The sequence below is a fragment of the Gopherus evgoodei genome, chromosome 1 (genome assembly GCF_007399415.2).
Source record: "Gopherus evgoodei ecotype Sinaloan lineage chromosome 1, rGopEvg1_v1.p, whole genome shotgun sequence".
NCBI lineage: Eukaryota > Metazoa > Chordata > Testudines > Testudinidae > Gopherus > Gopherus evgoodei.
The window spans coordinates 153,782,796-153,799,540 of NC_044322.1; the positions used below are offsets into that span (position 1 = coordinate 153,782,796).

The window sequence follows — 16,745 nt, forward strand, 5'->3', positions numbered from 1 at the left end:
GGGGGGGGTTGGGTGGGAGAAGGAGGTCTGGGGTGCAGGTCCTGGGCTGGGGATTAAGGTGCAGGAGGAGTGCAGGCTCTGGGATGGAGTTTGGGTGCTGGGTGCAGGCTCTGGGATGGAGTTTGGGGTGGGAGGGGGTGTGTGAGATGGGGAGGGGGTGCATGCTATGGGAGGGAGTTTGAGGATAGGAGGGGGTACAGCGGTGAGAGCTGAGGATGAGGGGTTTGGGGTGTGGGAGGGGGATCAGGGCTGGGGCAGAGGATTAGGGTGTGGGAGGATGAGGGCTCTGGCTGGGGCTGAGGGGTTCATGATGCAGGGGGCTCAGAGCTGTGGCAGAAGATTAGGGTGCAGGGGGATGAGGGTTGGGGCTGAGGATGAGGGGTTCATAATGCAGGAAGGGGACTCAGGGCTAGGGAAGAGGATTAGGTGCATGGGGATGAGGGCTCTGACTGGGGTTGAGGATCAGGGTGTGGGGGGATGAAGGCTGGGGAGGAGGGGTTTGGGGTGTTGGAGAGGCTCAGGGCTAGGGTGGAAGGGCAGGGTAAAGGCAGCCTGCCCTCCCATTAACTGATAGGGGGCACTAGGACTCTGGGAAAGCAGACAGCAGTTGCTGCTGGGAACGGGGCTCCTCACCAGAATGTGCTACACAGGCAGCACAAGCAGGCACGGGAGGGGTGCGCACCGCTTTCTTCCAGGCAGGGACGTGGCGGGGTGAGGGGAGACCCACGGGAGCCGGGGCCCGCTCCAGGCAGGGCTGGGGGAGAGACCCAGCTCCAAATATTGGTGGAGCAGAGCCTGCAGCCCTGAATATTGCTGGAACTTGGGCACCACAGAAGAATATAACCCGCCGCCTATGCTCACAGGCAGGAATGCTCCTTGCATACTTCTCCCCTGTGCAAGAACACTTCACAATATAGCCCACACCATATAGGCTAGAACCCACAATGGCATTTGGGCTTCTAATTTCCACTGAAGTCAGTGGATGTTAGGAGCCTAAATACATTTTGAGGATTTGGGCCTATTGAAGTCAATGAGAAAACTCTCTCTGATTTCACTGTACTTAGAATCCTATTCATAGCGCCTTTCAACGAAGGATCTCCAACCTGTTTACTTCATTGGGCCTATCACTATAATGGGAGCTTTGCCCAAGTACGGGCTGCAGGATGTGCCGATTTATTCATTAAGACTTACTACACCATTTTCAAACTGCCACTGATTTCATGGAGTACAGGCTTGGGCCCTAACAGAGATTCATTTAAACTCCATCAAACTGATTGGAGAATGCTGTTTTCTCTCGGTATTAAGAATATTTTCAAACTGGTGGATGGGAAGCTATGTGTCATTGGCATTAATCTGAGTTTATGCATATGGTCCAATCCAAACCCCACTGGCTTCAGTGAGCATTCACTCTCACCTATAAATCCCTGCAAAACGTTGCCTTGGAATTGTCAATAAATAAGACCAGATGCTGGAGAAGTTAGTCGGAAACTACAGTGGCAGGTGATTCTATAGATAGATAAATGCTATGATATATGCAGTGTCTCTGGGGCTAGAATGTCTTCAACACATTGTGGTATAGCCTCTCCTACTGCACATGCATAAATGTAAATGTAAATTACATGTGTTCATTGGCAGAACAATAGGCCCCTTGGAATGAACAATTCATAATAAAAATGGTTCCTTTCAGAGTAGAAAGCGCTTTTTGTCTAGTTTTTAGAAGTACAGCAGGAAAACTCAATTTATTTATGCTTGCTTTCTTTTAACAATGGTCTCTTTGTTTCCCTCTTCCTTTGCCTTCTCTGTGCTAGTTAGCAGCAGTGTCTGATGATGGCAGGCTAGGGAGAGAAAAAAGAGACAGAATAATTGTCAGGAGGAAGAAGTAATTATGCACCCTTCAGAAAATATAATTCAAGCAACATTTTTAAACAAACAAGCCAAGGAAATGTGTTTCAACCACACATTCAGGACTTTCCCTTAAATACACATTTACATTCCCCAATCATTCTGAGTTGCTATTTCCCATTACTGTTCTCAATTCTCCCTTCCAGCAGTGCCCACAAAGCCAGGGGGATCACGAGTATGTTAACTCACCCAGGTCAGGTAGGGGATTGCTGCTTTATAGATGTTCCATGGTAGGGGATAACCGGAATAGTCAAATAACTCATAACAATGCATTTAACTTCTATGTAAAACTGTGATGCTTTAGGGTTCAACCTAGACTAGTAAGGGGTTGTGTTACTGTCTGCCCTGTAACCCTGGGTGCTCTGTGCTGTGCAGCCTTGGTTCAGAGCCTTGACAGCAGTAGCATCCTCAGACTACAACAACCTCCCACTGGCTTTCACCAGCCTTGGTTACTCCTAGCAAGGTGACCCCAACACTCTCCATGGCCTGAATTGCCACAAAACTGTCTGCGTTTAATATCCAGCCCCCTGGCTGAACTCTTACAGATGTTAAATTTGCTGCTTCTTTAGCCCTGGTCTACACTATGAGTTTAGGTTGAATTTAGCAGCATTATATCAATTTAACCCTGCACCCGTCCACATGACAAAGCCTCTTCAAATCTATTTCTGTACTCCTCCCCAACAAGGGGATTAGCACTGAAATCGACATCGCCCGGTCAAATTTGGGGTAGCGTGGACGCAATTTGACGGTATTGGCATCCAGGAGCTATCCCAGAGTTCTCCATTGTGACACTCTGGACAGCACTTTCAACTCAGATGCACTAGCCAGGTACACAGGAAAAGCCCCAGGAACTTTTGAATTTCCTTTTCTGTTTGGCCAGCGTGGCGAGTTCATCAGCACAGGTGAACATGCAGTCCTAGAATCACAAAAGAGCTCCAGCATGGAGCGAACGGGAAACACTGGATCTGATAATTATATATAGAGACAAATCCATGCTATTAGAACTCTGTTCCAAAAGAGGAAATACTAAAATATTTGCAAAAATTTCCAAGAGCATGATGGACAGAGGCTACAACAGGGACCCTCAGCAGTTACATGTGAAAATTAAGGAGCTCAGGCAAGCCTACCAAAAAACCAAAGAGGCAAATGGCTGCTCTGAGTCAAAACCCCAGACATGCTGCTTCTAAGATGAGCTGCGTGCAATTCTGGGGGGGCCCCTACCACTACCCCACCCCTGTCCGTGGACACCTGCAAGGGGAGAGTCTCATGCAACAGGGATGAGGATTTTGAGGACGAGGAGGATGAGGATGAGGATAGCACACAGCAGGTAAGTGGAAAAACCATTCTCCCCGACAGCCAGGAACTGTTTATCATCCTGGAGACAATCTCTCCCAACCCTGCTGAACTATGAAGCCAGAGAAGGCCCTCTGGTGAATGTACCTTTGTAAATATAATACATGGTTTAAAAGCAAGTATGTTTTAATAATTAATTTGCCCTGAAGACTTGGGATGCATTTGCGGCCAGTACAGCCCCTCCTTTTAAATGGCCAACCCAACGGGTGCTTGGTATGGGAAAGGAGGGCGCTGCTGTTTGAAACCATTCCCACATGTTATGAAAGTTGAAGAAGACTGTGGCTTACCAGGACTGCCTGCAAGCTGAATTCTGTTGCCTGGATCTGCGTGTGTGATCTCTCACACCAAACTGGCAGGCCCTCCATATAAGAGGAAAAATGTGACCTTGTACCAAAAGCACATGTGCTATGTGTGACAAAGTTCCTCCTCTACCTTGGTGGATCCTGCGCTGATTGGCAGATTTTTGCTAGCCTCGGCGATCTTCCTGTGTTGGATCAGGAGTTGGGAGGTTTTTGGGAGAACCCGGGCCCGCCCTCTATCCCAGGTTCCAGCCCAGGGCCCTGTGGACTGCAGCTGTCTAGAGTGCCTTCTGGAACAGCAGCACAACTACAATTCCCTGGGCTACTTCCCCATGGCCTCCTCCAAACACCTTCTATATCCTCACCACAGGACCTTCCTCCTGATGTCTGTTAACATTTGTACTCCTCAGTCCTCCAGCAGCGCATTCTCTCACTCTCAGATCCTTGTGCCTCTTCCTCCCAATTCCTCACATGCACACCACAAACTGAAGTGAGCTCCTTTTTAAACCCAGGTGCCCTGATTAGCCTGCCTTAATTGATTCTAACAACTTTTTGATTGACTGCAGGTGTTCTAATCAGCCTGTCTGCCTTAATTGTTTCCAGAAAGTTCCTGATTGTTCTGGAACCTTCCCTGTTACCTTACCCAGGGAAAGGGGACCTATCTTCTATCACTCTCCTGTAGCCATCTGGCCTGACCCTGTCACATATGTAATGTTAAGAGCTTGGTTCACTGTGAAAGAGTCTACCCGTTTTTCTCTAAAATGTGTCTTTTTAAATACTAGCCTCCCTTTTTTACCTCCTGCAGGTGAAAATGTTTCAACTTTCCCCTTATCTCTATCCCAGAGGCTAGCGCAGATAAGAAGGTGAAAAAAAGTTTAAATGTTCTCTGAGCTCATTCAGTCCTCCCGCACTGAAAGAGCCCAGCAGAATGCGTGGAGGCAGACAATGTCAGAATCCAGGAAAGCAGAAGATGAATGTGAGGACAGGAGGGATGAGTGAGATGAGATGTGGTGGGAGCGAGATGAGACGTGGTGGGAGCAAAATGAGAAGTGGCGGCAGTGCGATGAGAGGAGGCAAGATGCAATGCCGAGGCTACTGGGGGATCAAATTGATATGCTCCGGCGTCTGGTGAAGCTGCAGGAAAGGCAGCAGGAGCACAGATGGCTCCTGCAGCCCCTGTATAACTGCCCGCTTTCCTCCCTAAATTCCATAGCCTCCTCACCCAGATACCCAAGAATGTAGGGAGGAGGTGTGGGGGCTCTAGGCACCCAACCACTCCACCCCAGAGGACTGCCCAAGCAACAGAAGTCTGGCATTCAATAAGTTTTGAAGTGCAGTGTGGCCTTGTCCTTCCCTCATCCACCACTCCAGCCGGTGCTTCCCTCCTCCCCCACCCCTTCTGGGTTACCTTGGCAGTTATCCCCCTATTTGTGTGATGAATTAATAAAGAATGCATGAATTTGAAACAACCATGACTTTATTGCCTCTGCAAGCCGTGATCGAAGGGGGAAGGTGGTTGGCTTACAGGGAAGTAGAGTGAACCAAGGGGGTGGGTTTTCATCAAGGAGAAACAAACAGAACTGTCACACTGTAGCCTGGCCAGTCATGATACTGGTTTTCAAAGCTTCTCTGCTGCGCAGCGCACCCAGCTGTGCTCTAACCGCCTTGGTGTCTGGCTGCGCATAATCGGTGGCCAGACAATTTGCCTCAACCTCCCCCGTTCCCTCCTCTCCCAACATCTCCCCCTTACTCTCACACATATTGTGGAGCACACAGCAAGCAGCAATAACAATGGGGACATTGGTTTCACTGAGGTCTGAGCGAGTCAGTAACTACACCAGCGCGCCTTTAAACGTCCAAATGCACATTCTACCATCATTCTGCACTTGCTCAATCTATAGTTGAACAGCTTTTTACTATTGTTCAGGGTACCTGTGTACGGCTTCCTGAGCCATGGCATTAAGGGGTAGGCAGGGTCCCCCAGGATAACTACAGGCATTTCAACATCCCCAACTGTTATTTTCTGGTCTGGGAAGTAAGTCCCTTCCTGCAGCTTTTCAAACAGACCATAGTTCCTGAAGATGCGAGTGTCATGTACCTTTCCCGGCCATCCCACGTTGATGTCAGTGAAACATCCCTTGTGATCCACCAGTGCTTGCAACATCATTGAAAAGTACCCCTTGTGGTTTATGTACTGGCTGCCCAGGTGGTCTGGTCCCAAGATAGGGATATAGGTTCCATCTATCGCCCCACCACAGTTAGAGAATCCCATTGCAGCAAAGCCATCCACTATGACCTGCACTTTTCCCAGAGTCACTACCCTTGATAGCAGCAGCTCAGTGATCGCATTGGCTACTTGGATCACAGTAGATTTGCCCACTCCAAATTGATTCCCGACTGACCGGTAGCTGGCTGGCATTGCAAGCTTCCACAGGGCTATTGCCACTCGCTTCTCAACTGTGAGGGCTGCTTTTATCTTAGTATTCTTGTGCTTCAGGGCAGGGGAAAGCAAGTCACAAAGTTCCATGGAAATGCTCTTACGCATGTGAAAGTTTTGCAGCCACTGGGAATCATCCCAGATCTGCAACACTATCTGGTCCCACCAGTCTGTGCTTGTTTCCCAGGCCCAGAATCGGCATTCTATGGCATGAGCCTGCCCCATTGCTACCAGGATGTCCAAATTGCTGGGGCTCGTGCTTTGAGAGAGGTCTGTGTCCATGTCCTCATCACTCTCGTCACCGTGCTGCTGTTGCTTCCTTACCTGCTTTTGCAGGTTCTGGTTCTGCACATACTGCAGTATAATGCGCGAGATGTTTACAATGCTCATAACTGCTGTAGTGATCTGAGCGGGCTCCATGCTTGCCGTGGTATAGCATCTGCAGGAGAGCAGGAAAGCAGAGTTGCAGTGGAAGCGGTGGCTGACGACAGATGCCATGAGAATAGATATTTATAAAGAATGATGAGAGGACCTGTGAGGTGGATTCATGAGAGCAGGAGAGCAGAGTTGCAGCGGAAGCAGTGGAGGAAGATGGTTAGCACTGTGCACATTTCCCGAGGAAGAATATATGTATCCAGGAGTCCATGACAGACATGGAGAAATTTGCTATTGAGACAATAGCAGCAGAGCAGAGTTGCAGTGGATGCGGTGTATGATGATGGTTAGCAGTCCTACTGCATCGTCTACTGAGAGCAGCACCCAGGACACAACAGCGGCGATGTTGGTGAGCTAAGCTGAGCAGGCTGCATGCTTGCCATGGTATGGCATCTGCATGGAAAAAAGGCGCGAAATGATTGTCTGTCGTTGCTTTCACGGAGGGAGGGTCGACTGACATGTACCCAAAACCACCCACGACAATGTTTTTGCCCCATCAGGCTTTGGGAGCTTAACCCAGAATTCCAATGGGCGGCAGAGACTGTGGGAACTGTGGGATAGCTACCCACAGTGCAAGGCTCCGAAAGTCAGTGGTAGTCATGGTAGTGAGGACGCATTCAACTGACTTAATGCACTTAGTGTGGACATACACAATCAACTGTATAAAACTGATTTCTAAAAATCGACTTCTATAATATCAACCTAATTTTGTAATGTAGACATACCCTTAAAGAGATAGTACCCAGCAGCTTATTACCTTGACGGGGGTGAGCAAACCCTCTGTTTTAATCAAAGCATTGAATTGGTTTATAGTAAAAATAAAACAAGTTTATTAAACGAAAAGCCATAGGTTTAAGAGATGCCATGTATAAGGACTAAAGATGGAAAGGGTTACAAGGAAACAAAAGTAAAAATATGCTTCTAAGATTAAAACCTGATTTAACAAACTACAGCCTTTTGTTGAAAATAAGCATTTCTCACCAAGTCTCTTTTCTAGCATGGCTGACCAGACTCATCCATCATAGAACTCAGAGTGCTCAGTTCCTCTGGCTCTTCACTTGAAAGATGCCAAAATGGCTTTTCCTCTCTCCTTATAACTTCCCAAAGTTCATTAACTCTGCTTCAAGAGGCAGGAAGGCTTCCTGGGGGTGTAGCCTCCCTCCTCTGTTAAGATTGTTAAGTGGCCATCTTTCCCCACTTGCTTGCCGGATGGTTCTGTTTACCTTGCATGTAAATGTGCTTTTCTTTGTCTTTGGTCTCACCTTCCTTAATTTACGTTGGAGACTCAGTCAAGCAGGCGGAACCACATTCTTTGTCTGAAATGGGCATGGCTTAGGCACTGCTTGCCAAATACATTTTCAGAACATATTTCCAGCACACATCTATATAGTCCTTTGTGGGTTTACTGTATATACATCATGCAAGAATATTAATGATCAGTGAGTTATTAGTTTTCCACTGATATCACATGTCACCTTTTGGGTATCTATCATAACAACAGTGTGCCAACTGGCACTGGGATGCTCTTCGGGCCACAATAACATATAGCCATAACCCACTAATCTCAATCAACTTCTGTCTTCATGTTGCTCTTAGCCTGCCTCCTGCTCCTACATGAAAATGTGTTGTGCAACTATCACCTGTAATTAAACTCTATTTTCCACCACTTTATGCCTTGTGATACATGGGAATGTGAGTGTAAAACACGTGAATCCTGTCTGCACTAGTCCTTATGCCACTGCTACAGCTGCCATTTGCAAGTGGCTGCAATAGGAATACTATTTTTTCTAGTGTAAGACGAGGCCTGTCTGAGTTCACTAGAAGCAGGGTCCAATTTATACTGTATACTGGGCATACACTTGTTCCAGCCTACCTTTTGGGTGGTCTTTTATACCTAATACATACTGCAGATTTTCCTTTAGCTAGGAAAAAAGGGGATGTTTTATAAGTTACAGGGAAAGAAGGCTAACAAACTGAGACTAGTTTTGTGAGCTCCAAAAGTAGTCTGCACGGCTTGTTGCAATCCCTTGAACTCCATAGGTGCATCCATCCTTTTTGGGTATATGTATGCATTGCACATGATCCATTTGTTTATTCAGTTGCTAAATTTCAGATTAATTTTTTATTCATTTTCAACACATAGCATGTGTCCCTTTCTGTATGTGGTCTGTGAGAAAAATCTAATAATGTCAGAATCACTTGTATTCAAAAATTATCTGCCTTGCCTCCAGCAAGCTATTTATCCCAGGAGCTTTATTTATAAACATTCAAAGAGAGAAGTTGTCTGTTTCTAAGCATTACTTTCAGACTTCAGATGCATCTAGGATATTGGCTGAGCAAGAGCTGTGTGACAGAGTTGAAATGAGTGGACAGGCAGAATGGGGCAGGTAGTGTTTCTGTGTATTGAATGCTTTGTACAAGAAACCCACAAAAGGGCAGGGAGAATCATTGTAAGTAGATGGATAGGCTAGGATTAAGGCATCTGTAGTAATGGGATAAATAACAGAAGGCGTCAGAGAAAAATGGACAAATGTTGACTCATTTCAGTGAGGAAGTTTCTAAGGTAGCTTTATGCAAATAAAAAGAGCTTTGTATTGCAAAGAAAAGACAGGAAGAATAGGCATGTGGAGGGAATCAGACATGCTATAGTTTTCAAATATGTAATTCATTGAGGATTCAAATGGACAATAGGCATAAATAAAGAATGATGGTGATGCACAAATCATGGGTAAATACTGAAGGGTAGAGACTGTTTAGAAGAGATCAGAGAGGAAAGGAGTAATTGCCATTTTATACAGCAGGCAAAGGAACATTTACAGGTAATTGAGATATGAGACTTTAGAAGAATTGCAGGCATTGTTGAATCCTGCTGCCTCAAATTAAAGGCAGATGCCTGCTCTCAGATCCTTGTGGCGGATAGCTCTTGCAAATTTTGAAACTGAACCCACTGCGGAGCTTCCTTTGACATCAGTAGGAGTTCTGTGCGGCAATTAGGCCTATCTGTCATTTTCTGCTGCAAAACTCCGTTTTTATGTCTGTGTAATTCCACTAAAGTCAATGGAATTACACTGATGTAAAACTGAAGTAGTACAGTGTTGAATCTAGGCTCTTAATAATCCATAAAGCTCTACAGCCTCACTAAGGGTTTGCCTACACTCTTCCACCTTTTGGACTATGTGGGGGGTGAATAGCAGTATGCACAAAGTGCTACACTGTAACTCCCCTGTATGGATGCTGTAGGTGGAACCTTTCAGTTCACTAATGATTACTAATGTAGTCCTCTTCAAACAGGTTTACCTTAATGCGAACTAGGAACCTTTTAGTTCATGCCTGCAGGGTCCACCCAGGCGAGTTATAGCATGGCACTTTGGTGCATACTGATATTCACATTCCTGTAGTCTGACAGGGCAGTGCAGACCCTAAGATCTGAAGTGTAGATCTAGGATTAAGATTTTGGCCCTAAATCAAAAAATTGATCTGAATAACTTCCACAAAATTGTTGTTCAGCTTATTTTATCTATGTAACTCAAATGTCATTACTATGAATTGGTCCTTTTTAGCACACATTTTTATTTCAGTTAACTTTCTGTGGTACTGATCTGACACCACATTATCTCATAATACCCCTAATGTGGCAGGGCAGTGTTATTATCTAAGGAACTGATGCATAGGCTTGCCAAAGGTTACACAAAGAGTGCATGGTACAGGAGAGATTGGAACCCACATCTTTGAAGTCTCAGGCTAACACAATAGCCACTGGACAATCCTTCCTGTCCTTTAACTCTGCTTCATTTTGTTCCTTCCCATTTAACCTTCAGTTAATTTCTACTTTCACCTGACATCTCTAGGGAAGGACTTTACAATTCGTACTTTGTGGAAGGAAAGAAGTTGCATGTTATTCTTGACTTCAGCAGGTGTTGACACAGGTTCAAACTGATGCCCAGAGACATTCTGTATTTGGAGCAAGGGAACACTGTGGCTCATGTCTGAAGACAGAGGTGAGTAATTACAGTTTTGCTGAACCCTGAGTTAAGAGGAACACAATTCCCAAATGTTGAGAAATAAAGATGTTGAATTTCCAGTGCCAGTTTAGGAGAATGCAAGAAGTGTTGGGTGAATTTGAATGACATAAAGCTGGTGGAGAAAGGCCATGAGATGGGCTGGGAGGAGATGGAAAGTGTTGACAGATAAATCACTGTCTATCCAAGGATTATATATGCCACCTAGCAATAAATACCCTAAAGTAAGGCAATGTGTATGAGCATGGAAGAGCAGAAAGTAATCAAGGACAAGAAAGAGACACATGCAAGGTATAAAATGTCAGGAACTGAGAAGGGCTGGGGAGATTGCAGAATGGAGTTAAAGGAATGTGTAAAAAAAAAAAGCAGGAGTAAAGAATGAAAGAAATATTGTGCAAGAGGTTAAGGTAAATAATAAGAAATTCTTCAGATATGTAAGGGACAAGAGATCAGTGGAGGAGACAGTAAGGGTTCTAAAGAGATGCAAGGATAATTTATTGAGAGAAGGGTTGGACGTTGCTAGAAGAAAATGTAATTAATTATTTGCCTTAGTGCTCACAAAGAAGGATAACAGAAGAAAGGCTAGGAGACAGAAGACATAAATTTATGAAGAAAAATATCGAAGGAAACCAGGGGAAAGTGTGATCAGAATAGAGAACATTTAAAGAATGACAAAACTGCAAGACCCCTGGAGGTCAGAGAGGAGAGCACAGAATTCTGAGGAAAGTAACAAGAAAAGGAGGGAGCGAGGAATGGAAGGGGAGGGGGAGACAGTGTGACACTTTTAACTGATCTATTAAAAACCTCCTTGGGCAATGGGAGAGGTACATGCCAGAAAGAAGCTCAAGAGGGATCTGAGAAAGATTAAGGAAGTCACAGAATTGTACATAAACAAGAACATAAAACAAGATACTGTACTAGAAAACCAATAGGGAAAAAATCTTAAGAGAGTGGGAATACTTAGATAATTACAACTGATTAAAAATAGTTTAGATGGACCCACTTTTTTGTGAAGCTAACCCATCAAATTTGATATAACTTTTTGCAGAAGAGGTAAAATGTTGCCCGCTGGAACTTTCAGACAGTGTAACTGGAGTTCAGGTAAGTTTTTGATTCAATACTACATACCAGGGTACAGTGTTATCTATACTAGTGAGGCCTTGTCATGATCAGGGAAAGTGATCATTCTTTAAGGCTTATCTACATTACTGTACAGGGTTCATCTAAGATATGCAACTTCAGCTACGTACTTAGTTCTACTTACCGCAGTGTTTTCACTGTATTAAGTCGACAGTTGACGCTCTCCTATCAACTCCGCTTGCACTCTTTGTTCTGGTGGAGTACCAGAGTCAGCAGGAGAGTGCTCAGTGGTCTAGTATAGATGTGATAAATCGACCCCCACTGGATTGATCGCTGTAGACATGCCCTTAATTAGCATGAACTAATAAACCCAATTTAAACTCAACCTTTTTCCCGAGTGCCAAAGCAGGATGATACCTTTAGGTTCCTGCTTAGACTATAACCTGACTAGCTAAAATGGAACTAAATGTATTACTCTGCATCAACATTAGGGAATTGGTCAAGTTTAGTTTGGGTTTAATAGTATGAGCTAGTTAAATCTGAACTAAACTCAACCACTTCCACTAATCGAGACCTAGATGTGAATGAGACATTTGAGACCATAAAGAATTGGCGTAAAAATGTAGGGAATCTAGTACATGAGTGAAAGGTGTTAGAGCATGAATACCTGGGCTCATTTACTCTTCATCTATTGCAGGAGGCAGCTGTATTTCTTTCTTTCTTTCTTTCTTTTTCTCAAACTTTGTTTTCCCAAGGTGTATTTTAGTGGTTCTGAAAGGTATTGGACTGATAGTGATGGAAATTGAAGCCATCTGCTTGGGCAAGGAATAGGTGCAGCATAGCCTTGGTAGTACAACCTATCTCTCCTCCAATAACATCTTCAACCCCATTCTGAAGGGATCACTTCTGAGGCTAGAGGGTATTTCAGTCTTTGGCTTCTTGACTGGGTGTGCCAATAAGGTGGGTTTTGTGATGCAAATGGAACTGGGCAATTTTTTTCAACTGAAACTTTTTTCCAGCAAAAAACGAAGAGTCAGGTCAACTGACACATTTCATAAATTCATGTTGATTTTGGCAAATTGTGTTTGGTCCAAAATAAAAATTCCAAAAAAGGTGAAACATTTTGTTCTGATATTTTCAAGATGAAATATTTTGACCTTTTGCTTCAGAATGACTTTGTTTCAAAACTACCTTTAATTTTATTTTAATTTTTTGAAAAGGAGGGGCGGAAGCTCAAAATGAATTTTTGTTTGACTTTTCACTTGGCCAAAAATTCAAAATAATTTGGTTTTTGATTGACCTTAGACTTTTTTTTTCTGAATTGCTAGAAAATGGAAAAATTCATTATACACACATCTGCAGATGCAAATAAGTCCTCACTAGGGTATGGATTGGGATCCACCTCATTTCACATAACACTGGACAGGATGGTCACAACTTTCAGTCACTGATATTCAGACCAGTGACCTATCTTAGGAACTCATGTGGTCCTCGATACTATAATATCTGAGCACCTCACAATCTTTAATGTATTTATCCACACAACACCCCTGTGAGAAGGGAAGTACTGTTATTGGGAACTGAGACACAGAGAGACTAAGGGCCAGATTTTTTAAGGTATTTAGGCAATTAAGTGCTTTCGAAAATCCCTCTAGGCATCTATCTGCATATTTAGGTGCCTAAATACCTTTAAAAATCTGGCCCTAACTCACATGAGAGTCTGTAGCAGAGCATTGAACTCAAGTCTCCTAACTCTCAGGCTACTACCCCATCCACCGAACAACTCTTGACATGATCTGTGCAGCTTTTATTAGTGACTTACTGGTTTTGGAGCATCTGGAGAGCTCCCTGTAGGATAGATACTACCTTAAAACCACTGGTTAGTTTAATCAGGATTCCCTAGCTCAGCTGGCCTGTTGAGGATTCCCCTGCACTGGCAATTCCTTAGGTAGCATAGACCAGTGGTTCTCAAAGCCGGTCCACCGCTTGTTCGGGGAAAGCCCCTGGAGGGCCAGGCTGGTTTGTTTACCTGCTGCATCTGCAGGTTCAGCCGATCACGGCTCCCACTGGCCGCGGTTCGCTGCTCCAGGCCAATGGGGGCTGCAGGAAGCAGTGCGGGCTGAGGGATGTGCTGGCCACCCGTCCTGCAGCCCCCATTGGCCTGGAGAGGCAAACAGCGGCTGGTGGGAGCCACGATCGGCTGAACCTGCACATACGGCTGGTAAACAAACCGGCCCGGCCAGCCAGGGGCTTTCCCTGAACAAGCAGCTGACATAACCTTATTCCCAGATTCTGGACCTTAGCGTCCAAAATTTGGGGGTTAGCATGAAAACCTCCAAGCTTAGTTACCAGCTTGAACCTGGTACTGCTGCCACCACCCAAAAAATTAGAGTGTTTTGGGGCACTCTGGTCCCCCTGAAAAACCTTCCCTGGGGACCACAAGACCCAAATCCCTTGAGTCTCACAACAAAGGGAAATAATCCTGATTCCCTTCCCCCCTCCAGGTGCTCCTGGAGAGATACACAGACACAAGCTCTGTGAAACTACGCAGAGTGAGTCCCCCTCTCCGTTCCCAATCCTGGAACAAAAGCACTTTCCTCTTCACCCAGAGGAAATGCAAAATCAGGCTAGCAATCCAACACACAGCTTTCCCCTGATTTCTTCCTCCCACCAATTCCCTGGTGAGTACAGACTTAATTTCCCTGAAGTAAAGAAAAACTCCAACAGGTCTTAAAAGAAAGCTTTATATAAAAAAGAAAGAAAAAATACAAATGTTCTCTCTGTATTAAGATGATACAACACAGGGTCAATTGCTTAAAAGAATATTGAATAAACAGCCTTATTCAAAAAGAATACAAATCAAAGCATTCCAGCACTTATATTCATGCAAATACCAAAGAAAAGAAACCATATAACTTACTATCTGATCTCTTTGTCCTTACTCTTAGAAACAGAAGACTAGAAAGTAGAAAGTACTTCTCCAAAGCTCAGAGAAGCAGGCAGGCAGACAAAAGACTCAGAGACACACTTCCCTCCACCCAAAGTTGAAAAAATCCGGTTTCCTGATTGGTTTTCTGGTCAGGTGTTTCAGGTGAAAGAGACATTAACCCTTAGCTATCTGTTTATGACACGCCCCCCAAATTGCAGACAGTGGGGAAGCTCACTGGCGGCAATTTCCTTCTAGAACTTGAAAATAAACAGATTAATACAACACATGCACCTTTACATATACTACTAAGTATATAACTAACAGACTTTTACATTTTAAGAACACTTTTTAACTACTGGATTCTGGGAAACTCTCACGGGAGAGTGCATCAGCAACTTTGTTAGAAGCTCCTATGATGTGTTGAATTTCAAAATCAAAATCTTGGAGAGCTAAACTCCAACGAAGAAGTTTCTTGTTGTTCCCCTTGGCAGTATGAAGCCACTTTAGTGCAGCATGGTCAGTTTGTAGTTGGAACCGCCGTCCCCAAACATATGGGCGTAGCTTTTCCAGGGCGTACACAATGGCATAGCATTCCTTTTCACTGACTGACCAGTGACTTTCCCTCTCAGACAGTTTTTTGCTGAGAAACACGACAGGATGGAAGTTGTGATCTGTTGCTTCCTGCATGAGCACTGCTCCTATACCACGCTCAGATGCATCTGTGGTTACTAGGAATGGCTTGTCAAAGTCCGGGGCCCTGAGCACAGGGTCCGACATGAGCGTTGCCTTAAGCTGGGTAAAGGCTTTTTGACACTCATCAGTCCACTTAACGGCATTTGGCTGGGTCTTTTTGGTCAGGTCGGTCAATGGGGCAGCGATTTGGCTGTAGTGTGGTACAAATCGCCTGTAGTATCCGGCCAAGCCTAAGAAGGGTTGGACTTGCTTTTTGGACCGTGGGACAGGCCACTTTTGGATAGCATCCACTTTGGCCTGTAGGGGGTTTATGGTTCCTCGACCCACCTGGTGCCCCAGGTAAGCCACTCTGTTTTGGCCTATTTGACACTTTTTGGCCTTAACAGTTAGTCCTGCCTGCCTGATGCGCTTAAAGACCTTTTCCAGGTGTAGTAGGTGTTCGGGCCAGGAGTCTGAAAAAATGGCCACATCATCGAGGTAGGCAACTGCAAATTCTCCCAGTCCAGCTAGTAGACCGTCTACCAGCCTCTGGAAGGTGGCGGGTGCATTTCGAAGGCCGAAAGGAAGGACATTGAATTCATACACCCCCGCATGGGTGACGAATGCTGACCTCTCCTTGGCGGGTTCATCTAGCGGTACTTGCCAGTACCCCTTGGTTAAGTCTATTGTAGAGATGAACTGGGCACGTCCCAACTTTTCCAATAGCTCATCAGTGCGTGGCATTGGATAGTTGTCCGGACGAGTTACCGCATTTAGCTTACGGTAGTCCACGCAAAAGCGTATTTCCCCATCTGGTTTGGGTACCAGAACCACTGGAGATGCCCATGCACTGGTAGATGAGCGGATTATACCCATCTGTAGCATGTTCTGGATCTCCCGTTCTATAGCAGCTTGGGCATGAGGAGACACCCGGTAGGGTGGGGTTCTGATTGGGTGAGCATTACCTGTATCAATGGAGTGGTATGCCCGTTCAGTCCGTCCTGGGGTGGCTGAGAACAATGGGGCGAAGCTAGTGCACAGCTCCTTGATTTGTTGCCGCTGCAGACGTTCCAGGGTGGTTGAGAGGTTTACCTCTTCCACGCCACCGTCTTTTTTCCCGTCGTAGTAGACACCGTCAGGCCACTTAGCATCATCTCCCTGGACTGTAAACTGACAAACCTGTAAGTCTCTGGAATAGAAAGGCTTGAGAGAATTAACATGGTACACTTTAGGCTTTAGTGAGGAATTGGGAAATGCTATGAGGTAGTTTACAGCTCCCAGGCGCTCTTGGACCGTGAATGGCCCTTCCCATGATGCTTCCATTTTATGGGCCTGTTGCGCCTTCAAGACCATAACCTGGTCTCCTACCTTGAAGGACCGATCTCTGGCATGTCTGTTATACCAGGCCTTTTGCTCTTCTTGAGCATCCTTTAGGTTCTCTCTAGCAAGGGCTAAAGAGTGTCGGAGGGTGCTTTGTAGGTTGCTTACAAAGTCCAGAATGTTAGTTCCTGGAGAAGGCGTAAACCCCTCCCATTGCTGCTTCACCAACTGTAATGGCCCCTTAACCTCGTGACCATACACAAGTTCAAATGGTGAAAACCCTAAACTGGGATGTGGTA

General features: G+C 45.2%; 1 long non-coding RNA gene across 1 annotated transcript in view; it reads right to left on the reverse strand.

The window, feature by feature from the left end:
- Nucleotides 1-455: 455 nt before the first annotated feature.
- LOC115657786 overlaps nucleotides 456-16,745 on the reverse strand; it is a 39,584-nt gene continuing 23,294 nt past the window's right edge. Inside the window, exon 3 of the long non-coding RNA XR_004002058.1 lies at nucleotides 456-1,835. This is a non-coding gene — a long non-coding RNA (uncharacterized LOC115657786). The remainder of the gene's footprint in view (nucleotides 1,836-16,745) is intronic.